Consider the following 14,210-nt stretch of genomic DNA (forward strand, 5'->3'; position numbering starts at 1 on the left):
TTGCTTCTGTAACAATATCTTAGAATTTTTAGCGTTTCTTTTGAAGCACCCAAACTCAATTCTTTGGTTTCTGAGTGTTTTGTATCATGTTGGGAATGAAGAATGATAGCTATTTATGAGAAACCAGCAAACAAAAGATGTCATGGCACAGAAGTAACAGCATTGGTGGTAGAGTAGGTAGTGTTTAACTCATAGTGTCTACCTAATAGTAAATGGAAGTAAAGACATGATTTTTTACAGCTTTAATGAAGTATAAAATTGATACACAGAAAACTGCACATATTTAATGTACACACTTTGAGGAGTTGGGACATATGCGAACACCCATTATACCATCACCACAGTCAAGGTAATAAACGTATCCATCCCCTCCACACGTTTCCTTGTGTCCCTCTGCTTTCTGTGTGTGTGTGTGGTAAGAATGCTTAACCTGAGATCTGCCCTCTTAACACATGTTTAAGTGCACACTACTGCGGTGTTAACTCTAGGCAGTACATTAGACAGCAGATCTCTTGAACTTATTCATCTTGTATAACTAACTAAACCCGTTGAACAGCAACTCCCCATTTCCCCAACCCCTGGTGACCACCAATCTGCTCTCTGTGACTATGAATTTGACATTTTTGTTTCCTTTTTAGAGTCCACATATAAGTGAGATCATGTAGAATTTGTCTTTCCGTGTCTGGCTTATTTCACTTAGCATGATGTCTTCCAGGTCCAGTGATGTTGTTGCAGCTGGTGGGTTTCCTCCTTTATTGAGGCTAAATAATATTTCATTGTAAGTATATACCACATTTTTTTAATCCATTCATCTGTCAGTGGACATTCGGTTGTATCCACATCTTGGATGTTGTGAATACTGCTGCAGTGAACATGGGAGTGTAGATATTTCTTTGAGATCCCAATTTCCATTCTTTAGTATAAATACCCAGAAGTAGGATTATTGAATCATATAGTAATTCTATTTTTACTTTTTTAAGGAATCTCCATACTGTTTTTTTTAAAGATTTTTTTATTTATTATTTATTTGACAGAGAGAGAGCCAGTGAGAGAGGGAACACAAGCAGGGGGAGTGGGAGAGGAAGAGGCAGGCTCCCAGGGGAGGAGCCTGATGTGGGGCTCGATCCCAGGACTCCGGGATCATGCCCTGGGCCAAAGGCAGACGCTTAACGACTGAGCCACCCAGGCGCCCCTCTCCATACTGTTTTCCATAGTGACTACACCGTTTTACATTCCTACTAACAGTGTACAGGGGTTCCACAAATTATTTTTTGACTAATTTTAATAGCTTATTTTAATTAAAAGTATTTAAATAATGAAGTCTACTTGATCCTTTGTTTTTGCAACCTAACAACTTCTTTTTTTCCTGACAACTTTCATAATGTCTCATAATAGTTAGAAAACCGAGTGACTTTCGGGGCACCTGGCTGGCTCAGTTGGCAGAGCGTGTAGCTCTTGATCTTGGGGTTATGAGTTTGAGCCCCACATTGGGCATAGAGCTTACTTTAAAAAAAAGAATAAGAATAATAATTACTGTTAAAAAAAAACTCTTTTTTTAAAGATTCTCTTTTTAAAGTGATCTCTGCACCCAGAGTGGGGCTCAAAGTCACAACCCTGAGATCAAGAGTCCCATACTTCACCAACCGAGCCAGCTGGGCGCCCTGAAAACTGACTTTTAAATCAACTTCATTGCTACTCGGCCTGTACTTTATAAAGGTATGTATCTTAATTCTGGTTTTATGATAAAACATTAGATGTGCTAAACACCATAGAGAAAAAACTCTTCAAAAGTATTTCCTGAAGTTTTACTTTCATGGAAAGGAAAATGGCTCATTAAATTACATGTGGGGACTATAAAGATAAATATTCTGAGAAGCAGAAGGTAGGTTCAAAACAAGTTGTTCAAGGGGTGCCTGGCTGGCTCAGTTGGTGGAGTGTGCGACCCTTAATGATAGGGTTGTGAGTTCGAGCCCACTTTGGGTATAAAAATTACTTAAAAATAAAATGTTTAAAAATAAATAAACTGGGGGCGCCTGGGTGGCACAGCAGTTAAGCGTCTGCCTTCGGCTCAGGGCGTGATCCCGGCGTTATGGGATCGAGCCCCACATCAGGCTCCTCCGCTATGAGCCTGCTTCTTCCTCTCCCACTCCCCCTGCTTGTGTTCCCTCTCTCGCTGTCTGTCTCTATCTCTGTCAAATAAATAAATAAAATCTTTAAAATAAATAAATAAATAAATAAATAAATAAATAAATAAACAAACTGGTACAACCATATAACAGAAGATGTGTAGCTTTAGAAAAGAATGATACTATAGAAACATGGAAACCTAGCCTGGAAAAATGAAAGAGCAAGGTGCAGAGGAGTGCATAAGTGTGCTCCCTTTCTATTTAAAAAAAAAAAAAGAAACCCGGGATGTTTGCCTATGCTGTGAGGACACCTAAGGAGCTGTCAGTAGTGTTTACTTAGTGTGATAGAAAGCAGTGATAATTGGGCATGTGGGAGACAAGGGTGAGAAAAACCTTTTCACTGTTTATATATATTCGAACTACATTAATTGTTAGTGTGTGTAATCTTGAACCGTGTTCTTAGCTGTTTATAAATCTAATTTAAGGGGCGCCTGATCTCAGCTCAGGTCTTGATCTCAGGGTGGTGAGTTTAGGCCCTGTGTTGGGCTCCACCTAAAAAAAAATCTAATTTAAAATTTCTGAATTCAAATTCAGAGGTCATTGTACATGAATGTTCATGGCAGCATTATTCCTAATAGCCCAAAAGAGGAAACAATCAAATGTCTGTTGATGAATGGACAGACCAAAGCTGGCATACCCATACAGTGGAATAATTCAGCTATAAAAATGAATAAAGCACTGATACATCCATTTTGAAACATGGAAGATGTTTCTTGAAAACTATACAAAGTGAAAAAAGATAGACACAAAGCCACATATTGTATGATTCCATTTATAGGAAAAGTCCAGAATAGGCAAATCCATAGAGGGAAAGATGGTTAGTAGTTGCCTGAGTCTGGGGTAGGGGGAAAGGGGAATGAGAAGTAACTGCTAATGGGTATGGGGTTTTTGGAGGGAGAGTGATGAAAATGTTCTGGATTTAGTGGTAATGGTTGTACAACTTTGTGAATATACTAAAAACCACTGAATTACACACTTTAAAGGGGTGCATTTATGGCACATGTAATATATCTCAATAAAATATATACTTTAGGAATTCAGATGTCTTAAGTTAGTTACCCACAGGCCAAAATCGGCCCACAGGCTTGTTTAAAAGAACAACAAAATTATTTTTAATTTGCATTAATGTAAAGTCAGCCTATGACCAGTCCCTGATGGCATGTGAGCTTGTAATCTCTGAAATGAGCCCACAGAAGGAAGACTCCTTGAAAAAATGGATGTTAATAAATTTAACTCCTTTTATTCCACTTTCATTAACTTTTTCAAGCATCTAATATTGGAAATAAGGGAAATGCTTTAGTTACTAATACATAAAAGATTATGATGAAACGAAAGATCTGGCCTTCTGTTCACCTTTCCAGAGGTTTCCGTGGTCTGTCCAATAGAATATACTCTATACTAATATTAAAGGATGCATCTAACCTGCTTCCCCCAAAGCCTTGATGAATGAAGAGGCAATCTTCAGAAAGTGTTAACCGAAATATGTTACCACAATTACCAGTAACTTGATTTTTCTCTTAAGTGGAACCCTTTAACTGTGTCATTTCTTAAGGTTCTAAACAGTTTTCTTTAAAAAAAAAAAAAAGATTAATTTATTTGAGGGAGAAAGGGTGCAGAGGAGAGGGAGAGAGAGTCTTAAGCAGACTCCGCTCACAGACTCCGTACTGAGCGTAGAGCCCGACCTCACGGCCCTGAGATCGCGACCTGAGCCAAAACTAAGTGTCAGACACCCAACTGATTGTGTTACCCACGAGCCCCAGGTTCTAAATAGTTTAATTTCGTATGTTCATTATCCTCTTTCTCCCCAAACTGTTTAAACCTTCAGCCCTTTGCTAATTTACCACATTTTTCTTTACTACAAACAATAAAGGAAGAAACAATAGGTTTCTTTAAATCTGCCTCTTCAGTTAATTGTAAATCTAATTCAAAGGACAGTAATATTTACCAGTTCACAGTCCACATCACTGGATTCTCAGTTCAGGGAGCTCTTTTTTTTTTTTTTTAACTAAACTCTACGCCCAACGTGGGGCTCAAACTCATGACCCCCGAGATCAAGAGTCACATGCTCTATTGACTGAGCCAGCCAGGTATCTCCCAGGGGGCTCTTTTTAAAATGACCATTTCTTGGGATGCCTGGCTGACTCAGTTGATACAGCATGCAACTCTTGATCTCAAGGTCCCAAGTTGAGCCTAGTACTTGCTTTAAAAAAAAAAAAACGGAAACAGGGGCGCCAGAGTGGCTCAGTCGGTTAGGCATCTGACTTCGGCTCAGGTGGTGACCCCGAGCTCCTGGGATCGAGTCCTGTGTCAGGCTCCCTGCTCAGTGGAGAGCCTGCTTCTCTCTCTCCCTCTGCCACTCCCCCTGCTTGTGCTCTCTCATGCATGCTCTCACACTCTCTCAAATAAATAAAATCTTTAAAAAAAAAAGCGTTCCTGTGCTTTTTTTTTGGATCAAATAGTTATTTTTGGAAATAATAATACTGCTTTTAGAAAAATTGGAAAATAGTTTAGAAAGAAGAGTAGAAAATATCCATAATCCTAAAATGATGTTTGTGGTTATTTTTATTTTTTTCCCAAACTTTAAAGGGATGTTTTCATAGATCTTGAATGTTCATAAACTTGATGTAAAAATGTTAACATACGAAACAACATGTGACGTCATGTGTATGGACACATACAGGTGAACTAGAAGTATAAAATTTGCATAGGGATGATAAATACCAAGGTTTTTGGGGTTTTTTTTTTAAAGATTTTATTCATTTATTTGAGGGATGCCTGGATGGCTCAGTCGGTTAAGCGTCTGCCTTCGGCTCAGGTCATGATCCCAGTGTCCTGGGATCGAGTCCCACATTGGGCTCCCTGCTCAGCGTCTGCCTTCGGCTCAGGTCATGATCCCAGTGTCCTGGGATCGAGTCCCACATTGGGCTCCCTGCTCAGCGGGGAGTCTGTCCCTCTGCCTGCCGCTCCCGCTGCTAGTGCTCGCTCTCTCTCTAACTCTCTCTCTGGCAAATAAAAATCTTTAAATATGTATTTATTTAAGAGAGAGCATAAGCAGGGGGAGGAGCAGAGGAAGAGGGACAACACCTCCATCCCAGGACCCCGGGATCATGACCTGAGCCAAAGGCAGACGTTGAACTGACTGAGCCAGCCAGGTGCCTAAATACCAAGTTTAGGATGGTGGTTACCTCTGGAAGGGAGACGATGGAATCAGAGAACATGGAAAGTTGTGTTTCTTCAAAAAATTAAAAGAGCTAAAGCCAACATAGCAAAATCTTAAGATCTGACACTTCTGAGTGGTGAGTGCCCATGTATTTACTATCTTCTCTACTTTTCTGTATGTTGAAATATTTTTTATAGTAGATAAGGTCATATGGCTCTCCTAATTGTACATGCTTAAGGCCATCCCTCACTGTCCATTAGTGTAATTTTGTTTATCCTGAAAGCCTTCCCAGTTAAAAGGGCTGAAGTCTTACTGATCTTCTGGCACAACTATTCCAAGCCTTTTTCTTCCCTCGGAGACAGGCACAAACCTACGCCAGGCCTGGACAGGGCCGCGGGTATAGTACACAGGGCTTTGTGTGCTCTGAAGCCTGTTGCTGCTTAATACTGCTTCCTAATTAACTTCCGTGAGTCTGGCTAATTGAACTGCACTCCCGGGGAACTGCATGGGCGTCCCAGAAACAAGGTTCGCCTTTCAAGACCAAGGAAAGAAAATCCCGTCTTCATAGGCATCCCCAGGTTCTTTGGTTGAGCCAAGTAACTATTAAGCTCAAGCTAAAGATTTGTCCCCCACAACTGGAAGAACTGGTGAGGCTCCAAGTGTTAACATAGACTTCTTTCACCTGGTCGTAGCAGACAGGATTTCGAATATAACGAGTTTTTACTGAGTTATATTTTAGACACCGTAATGCCAACGTTAAGTGATTCCAACACCCGCAGAGGCTGAACCGTTTCTGCTGAAATGTTTCAAGCATCCAATCACAATTTACGAAGTCATGTGTATCATACAAGATTCCTTTATCTTTTACAAGTCCATCACTCGTAGTCAAATCTTTCGTCACGTTGTTAAAAGCCCTGTAGAACAGGATCCGGGGACCTGGCTACCTCTTGAAAAGCCGGTTTCTTGTTAGAAACAAAGTTGACCCCTAGGTGGCGCTGCTCTCCACAGTTAGGCTTTTCTGCCTTCTCCGGCATCTTTCCCATCAGCTGTAAGGTACTGCACAAGTTGCTGGGGGTACTCATTGCTCATTGCTCGTAACCCTAGTTAAATAAAAGCATTGCAGTGACCACGGGAGATGTCCATGGTGCCTTCATGCGAGGATCATAAAAACCAAAGACTTAAGGGAAGCCATAAATCCATTTACACTTGCCTGCAGCTTTGATTTTCCTTCGTTTTTTCAGGTCATCATAAAGTTAAATTTATAATTCCCTTCACAATCTATACTTTAATATTTATCAATTATTTAAAAACTGGAATAGCTCTGATAATTACACATTATATGTTTTCCTAAATTTATTCAAAAAGATCTTAGTTACAGCCTGTTTGCTTTAAAGGTATTTTAATTTTTTTTTTAGATTATTTCTTTATTTTAGAGAGAGCCCAAGCTTGAGTGGGGGCAGGGGGCAGAGGGAGAGGAAGAGAGAATCTCAAGCAGACTCCTTGCTGAGCTTGGAGCCAACACGGGGCTCCATCTCAGGACCCTGGGATCATGACCTGAGCAGAAATCAAGAGCCAGGTGCCCCTGAAAGCTATTTTTAAACACATCAGTTCATAACTGACTTTTGGGATGACATGATAGATCAACCAATTCCCAAATAAAATGTGCCCCCTTTTCCCACACCTGTTTGGTTCTAGAAAATTGTAAAGAAATAATCTCATAACAATCCGCAAACATGATCAAATCAAGACAAAATTTTATAAATTATACCATATGTTGATATGATTATTGTCTCAATACCAAACAAATCTTTTTCAATTCTTATGGTTGTCATTAGCTTTTTACACATTGAGCTTTACAAATCTCTAAAGAAAATATTCTTACTACAATTCATCAGCATTTAGATCATATGTTCTAAACACCATAAGCACTTCAGCATCCAAATAAAATAAAACTTAACTAATTTAGAAAATGGTGAAAAACCTAATTTATAGAATGTTTTGTAGGGGTGCCTGGGTGGCTCAGTTGGTTAAGCATCTGCCTTCGGCTCAGGACATGATCCCAGGGTCCTGGGACTGAGTCCCGCATCAGGCTCCCTGCTCAGCAGGCAGTCTGCTTCTCCCTCTCCCTCTGCCACTCCGCCTGCTTGTGCTCTCTCACTCTCCCTCTCTCTCTCTGTCAAATAAGTAAATAAAATCTTTAACAAAATTGTTCTTCTAAAAAAAGAATATTTTGTAGCAAAAAAAAAACTTTTCCCAGTTGTATGAGACAAGAGTTTCCTTTGAAAAAACAATCGCAATAAGATTCATATCAATGTTAATCAGCTACAAATAGGATTAAATTCCTTTGATCACAAAACCATTATTGAGTCAACAATTTTAACACCCTAATTCCTTGGCATCGTTTGAGTAAAGTATTTTATTTTTGTTTTAAATTTTATTTATTTATTTAAGTAATCTCTGCACCCAGCACGGGGCTCGAACTCTTGACTCTGAGATCAAGAGTCGCATGTTCCACTGACTGAGCCAGCTAGGTGCCTCAAGTAAAGTATATTTTAAATTGAGTTCTTTTTATATAAAATAAAGTATTTAAAATTTTCTTTTAGGGGCGCCTGGGTGGCACAGCGGTTAAGCGTCTGCCTTCGGCTCAGGGCATGATCCCAGCGTTATGGGATCGAGCCCCACATCAGGCTCCTCCGCTATGAGCCTGCTTCTTCCTCTCCCACTCCCCCTGCTTGTGTTCCCACTCTTGCTGGCTGTCTCTATCTCTGTCAAATAAATAAAAAATCTTTAAAAAAATAAAATAAAATAAAAATTTTTTTTTAGTAGGCTCCACACCCAACCTGGGGCTTGAACTCACAACCCTGAGATTAAGAGTCTAATGCTAATAATAATAAGTCGCATGCTCTACTGACTGAGCCAGCCAGGTGCCCCTAAAATAAGACATTTTTAAAAGAAATTTCTGTGAATATACTACTCTAAGAAGAATCATAAACAACTTTGGAATCTCAGAGTCCAAATTAATTTTTAGCTTTGAGAAGTAATGGTATTTTTGCTTTGCTTTGTTCTATTAGAAACTTAATGGGGATGTATAGATGCTAAAAATGCATAAGCAGGAAAACAGTGAAAGACTGTCTTACTCCAGCACTCTTTGGAGCTCTGCTATAGAAAGACATAAAGAGGTTTTTATCCAAACCAGGTGAGTAGAATGTTAACTTGAAATAACGTGAATGGCCTTAGAGCTATATTATTCCTATCTCTGCACTCAGGTTTCTAGGTTAAAGAATAATGAGTTTTGTTTCTAAAATTGTTTTTAGTGGAGCTCACTGTAGTCCCCTTGGGGAAAGGTGTGGAGAAAGGCAGGTATGGTTTTTCCTACCATGCTTTAGTCACTTACTGACTTTAGAATATGCAGATGAACTTGGCCATTCTAACCACATAGGCTTAAAGATGTGCTTAAAATCAAAGGGAAAAAAGAATTCAAATCTAATTCTGCCACTAAATATTTGATTACTCAAGTAAAATATACTTAGAATTACCAAAATGTACATGAATATCTTCTCAAAATCATGAACAACGAACAGTTAGTGATATTTTCAGTGTGAACATTTCAGTTAGGGTGGTTGGCAGTTTTTGATAGTGAGCTGGGTATATCAGTGATCATGGCTTCGTGGATAATCCGAAGAGGAAATCCAAAAAGCTATACTGTCTTTTTTAGGGAAGCATATATAGATCATAAAACTGTTAAAAATGCGAGGGAGTGATTACCATAAAAGTCAGAACAGCGGTTACTTCTGGGGTTATGTGGAGGGGATATGGTTGGGCAATGTCTCAGTTCATTCGGACTGCTATAACAAAAACACTATAGACTGGTGACTTTATCATCAAATATCTATTTCTCACAGTTCTGGAGGCTGGGAAGTCCAAGATCAAGGCACCCACCAGCAGAACTGGTGTCTGGTGGGGGCCTACTTCCTGGTTCCTAGACACTTCTCACTGTGTCTTCATAAGGCAGAAGGGGCAAGGAAGCTTCCGGATCTCTTTAATTAGAGCACTAATCCCATTCATGAAGGCTCCACCCTCATGACCTAATCACTTCCCAAACACCATCACATTGGGGATTAGGCTTCAACCTATAAATTTGGGAGGGACACAAGCATTCAGCGTATGGCAGACGGTACGATACAGGAAGCTTACAGGATGATGGCCATTCTAGCTCATGATGGGTACATGGGTGTTCGCTTTATAATAATACATAGCTACTTCAACTACATATTATGGCTTATATACTCTTCTGTATATAAATCATATCTCACAATAAAAAGGGCTAAACATATAAAATATCTAACAGAGACCGTGGATGAAAATAGCTTAAATGAAGGGGGGAGAGCACAAGAGCAAAATCACAAGCCTACCCAACACTCGTACTCTCTTCTCTGCTATGTTTTGTCCACAGCACTTACCACCATCTGACACATTATGGATTTTATGAAATGACTTTGTCATCTAGTTCCCTTACCTACATCTGGAATGTGTTTTTCATGAATGCAGGATTTTTTTTAATTCACTTTTTAATCCTCCATGCCTAGGAGTGTAGCACATGGTGGTGCTGAACATGTACATATTGAATCAATGAATGAATGAGTAGCATTCTAAGAATTAACCTTTTGCTGCAAGAGAGATGTTCTGGTGGTTTGTGAATGCCCATTTTAGAAGGCCACTTTATGAATGATGGGCCTCGTGGTGGCTTAGATAATGAGTTTTCATCATGTATCTGGTGATCAGTCCCTGGAGTGTTGAGCTTCCCACGGAGTTTGGTGGGAAGGAAGGCCCATTGGCCATCTCATCTCCTAGGAGTTGCCTTTGCTGTCACTTTTCTGCTTCGGCATTTTCCTTAAAGGTTGAGGTAAAGTGAGAAAGGTTAACAGAAATTACCAGAACTCAGAGCAATTCTGGACATAGCTCCTGCATATTACAGTCATCCTATTATACACTCCATGGTACTGGTTTTCTCCTGTGACCACGTGAGGTCAGAGAACACTACTGAAGTTCCTAAGAGAGGTCTACCTTACTCTATTAACAGTGCTTTCCTCCTGGACTATGGGGATGGGGACTTTTCACTTCTGTATATATGTATGTATTGTTTGACTTTTTAAAAAGGTTTAGTAAAGAATTACAACTACAGAGAACAAATTGAAAGCAAATCAAAATTTGCAGGAATCTTGAAGAAAAAGAAAATACATTCTGAAAACATCAGAGGAAAGCAATGGGGAAAGAACATAGCAGCTAAGGTCTTGGGCTCTCTGCCCAGGTTTGCCCCACGGTAATGAGTCGTGCAGCCTTCGTCTCGTTGTTTTACTTCTTAGCATCATTCCCTCATCTAGAAAATAAAGATATCAATCCCTGCTTCTTTTTTTAAAAGATTTTATTTACTTATTTGAGAGAGAAAGAGAGCATGGGGGTGGGGGGAGGGGGAAGGGCAGAGGGAGTAGCAGACTCCCTGCCGAGTGGGAAGGCCAACATGGGGCTCAATCCCAGGACCCAGAGATCATCACCTGAGCCAAAGGCAGACACCCAACCGACTGAGCCACCCAGTTGCCCCAGCAATCCCCACTTCTTAGAGTTATGAGGATTAAATTAAATAATACATACACATTGCTCAGAACAAGGGTGTCACAGAACAACTGCCCAATAAATGTTAACTAGCATGATCATTTAATCGGTGGGGAAAATAGTAATGATAAGATGTTACAAAAGCAGGAGGGTCCCTTCATGCCCTAGGCCCATCTCAAAATGTCAAATGTCTGCAGAGGCCAGGCAAGAAATGTAAAGAGGGAAGAAGGAAAGCAAGTGGGGAGAGACAGAGTTCTGTAGAAACAGAGACTACCTATGCTGCGTGAATAGGGGTTGTGGCCATGGGGGAATCGTCGGCCCTTATTGCAATATCTTAATCAGTATAATCCTACTAATATAAAGTAGATACCGGGGACATAAGAATAGAATACGTTAAATTCAGATGCTCTTGGGAGATGGGTTTCCAAAGCCTGAAAAATATTGCATGTCCAGATCTGTCTTACTTTAAGGCAAAATGCCTAAGAGGTTTGATATAAAATATTGTCCTTCTGGTTTATAAAATGCTGCTCACATGAGATGATGATGAGGAGGAGGATAATGATTGAGGTGTTACTATACCTCCAGCTTTCTGCTTTCCTTCTTTTAACATTATCACGTTTGTCTCAGAAATGCCCTTTAAGTTAGTTAATACTACTTCCATTCTACTAGAGAATTTTTTTGAGCTATCAGAGCTGTATGCTTGGGTGGAGGAGAAATCTAAGTGCTTCTAAGGGCAGTGAGGAAAGGAAGGAAACCTCGGGGGCCAAACCCCAAATCTCCACAAGAGGGGAGACTCAGGTTCTTCTCCCTACCGAGACTTGGGGAGAAAACTTCAGAAGCCTTGTAGGTGAGAGGTGTGGCAAGGAGCAGGTAGTGAGGTGGTACTTGGGGAGGCTGATCCTAGGACTAGAATATTCCTTGGGAAGGCACAAGCATCTGTAATCCCTAGAGGTAGCCAGAGACATTGAATGCTTTGCCCAAGGTGAAAGAGCAAGTGTGTAACAAAACTGAGATTCAAGCGCAAGTGTGTCAGACTGCAAAGCCAAAGCTGTCTTAGCATTGTTGACTTTCTTCTGGTCGTGATGAACTATTGTTCTGCCATAGGCATTTCTGGACCCCAAAACGGGTTAAATGTATACTTTCAGAAATGGTACCAAGAAATAGTAGTGGGACAGGAGATGGTCATGTGCAATTCAACTGTCTGCCCTGAAATCCTGCTGGGTTAGCTTTGATTCCACATTCTAGTCTATGGCACAGGCTTGTTTCCACTTTCGCTCTATGAAGTTGCCATGATGACTATTTGCAAGTGTATTTACTTAGAAGCCTTTATTTTCTACTTCAGTAACCTCTGCCATTAATATTTATTATTAATCCATAAAGCACACATAATTGGACCTAAGTAGGTGACCCTAAATTAGTAAATTCCTAGCCCATCAACTGCAGAAGATTTATTGGTTCCAGGAGTAATTCATTTTTTTTTATCACTGATTCTCTGGGGGGGATTTCAGAGCTTCTTTTCATGGCCTTTGCTTCTCAGATAACTGGCAGAATAGCCTGAGCAGCCTTCGAAAGTGCTGGATATTTGATAAATGTCTAGAACTTTCATTTAAAGTTAGGGACAGAAAGTGATCATTCCTCTGTGAATAATAATACCAGGAAAGGAAAGAATGTCTTGATATACTTGGGATAAAAAGGACACAGTGAGTGATACACTTGATAACTTAGTTCGGTGTACAAATTTCTTACCCACCTGTTCTGACAAGTGATGAGTGCAGAAATAATAAGCTAAAATATCTATGAATTTCATAAATAAAGGAATGGATGAAAGAAAACGCATCTCAGATAAACAACAACCATTTAGGGGGAAAATTGAAAATAAAAAGCCAAAGAAATAACTTACTGTGTCTTAAGACTTTAAAAAAAAAACCACATTTTAAACACAGAAGGGGAGAGAAGGAAGGCAGAAGAAGGAAAGACAGAAAGAGATTGAGAAAGAAAGTGGGGATCCAGAAGCAAATGAAAAAACAAGCAAGCGGGGCACATGTGTGGCTCAGTCAGGTGAGCTTCTGAGTCTTTTTCCTTTTTTAAGATTTTATTGATTTATTTCAGAGAAAGAGAAAGATTGAGCAGGGGCAGAAACAGAGGGAGAAGCAGACTCCTCTCTGAGCAGGGAGGCCGACAGAGGCTCGATCTCAGGACCCCGAGACCATAACCTAAGCCAGAGGCAGGCGCTTAACTGACTGAGCTACCCAGGCGTCCCTTGATTATTTTAAATAAAAGTTACTGAAGAGACAGCCTATGTAAGAAGGACACTCAGACCCTCCTCCATCCCTCTGAAAGCAGGAAATAGGTCTCCCATGTGAAAGGTGCCACCCGTGTACTGGGAGGTAAAGAGACATCCTCATCACCAGATGTGGGGAATTCAGAGCCCAGAGGCTGTATAAACAACCCTGGTTACTTTGTACTAATTTACTACTGCAGTCCAAATTCTGTCTAGAATTCCTGGCTAATTGACACTCCCAAAGTTAAGTTTTCTTCTGCCAATTTCTCACAGATTTTTTGTGTCTTTCTCTAAAAAGTATAAAAACCGCCTGCCTTGGTCATTTATTTAGGTCTCAATTTCATTATTGGGCCTCCATGTACACTTAATAAAACTTTGGGTTTTTTCCCCTGTTAATGCATGTCGTGTAAATTTAATTCTTACTACAGCTGGAAGACCTTGAGGGTAGAGAAAGAATTCCTCATTCCCTTCAAACCCGTGTGTGGCCGGCTGTTTCAGTAATCGCTGCCGTTTTGGTTCCAGCCCCCTCCTCTATCCATGCCCCTGCGTGACCCTCTTGGACCATGAGTCTGGGCTTGAGTACGGGACTGCTTTTACCCAGGAGACAACAGTACATGGGGAGCAAGTAAAAGCTTCCCAAGTGCTAGCACTTGGGGAGATCTTGTTTTGGCTTGGAGCCCCGAGACTGAGGGTAGTCAACAAGGCCGCTGGCCTGCAGAAGCGGCGAGCACGTGGAACAGTAAATCCCGTCAGCTGAGGGCCCTGAGTGAGCTGACTGGTGCGCCAGGGCCCAGACGCCAGCAGGACAGGAGCCACCCGTTTGAGCGGGGCCCAGACTGCCAATTCTCAGCACTGTGAGTCCCTAACGGAGTGGTGTTTTAAGCCACTGTGTTTGGGGGGAATGGTTTTGGACCCGGTAAGAGCTGACTGGTCCACCACGTCAGCCAGCCCCCGGATTGCCTTTGCAAGCCGC

This window comes from Ailuropoda melanoleuca, chromosome X (genome assembly GCF_002007445.2).
Source record: "Ailuropoda melanoleuca isolate Jingjing chromosome X, ASM200744v2, whole genome shotgun sequence".
Taxonomy (NCBI): Eukaryota; Metazoa; Chordata; class Mammalia; order Carnivora; family Ursidae; genus Ailuropoda; species Ailuropoda melanoleuca.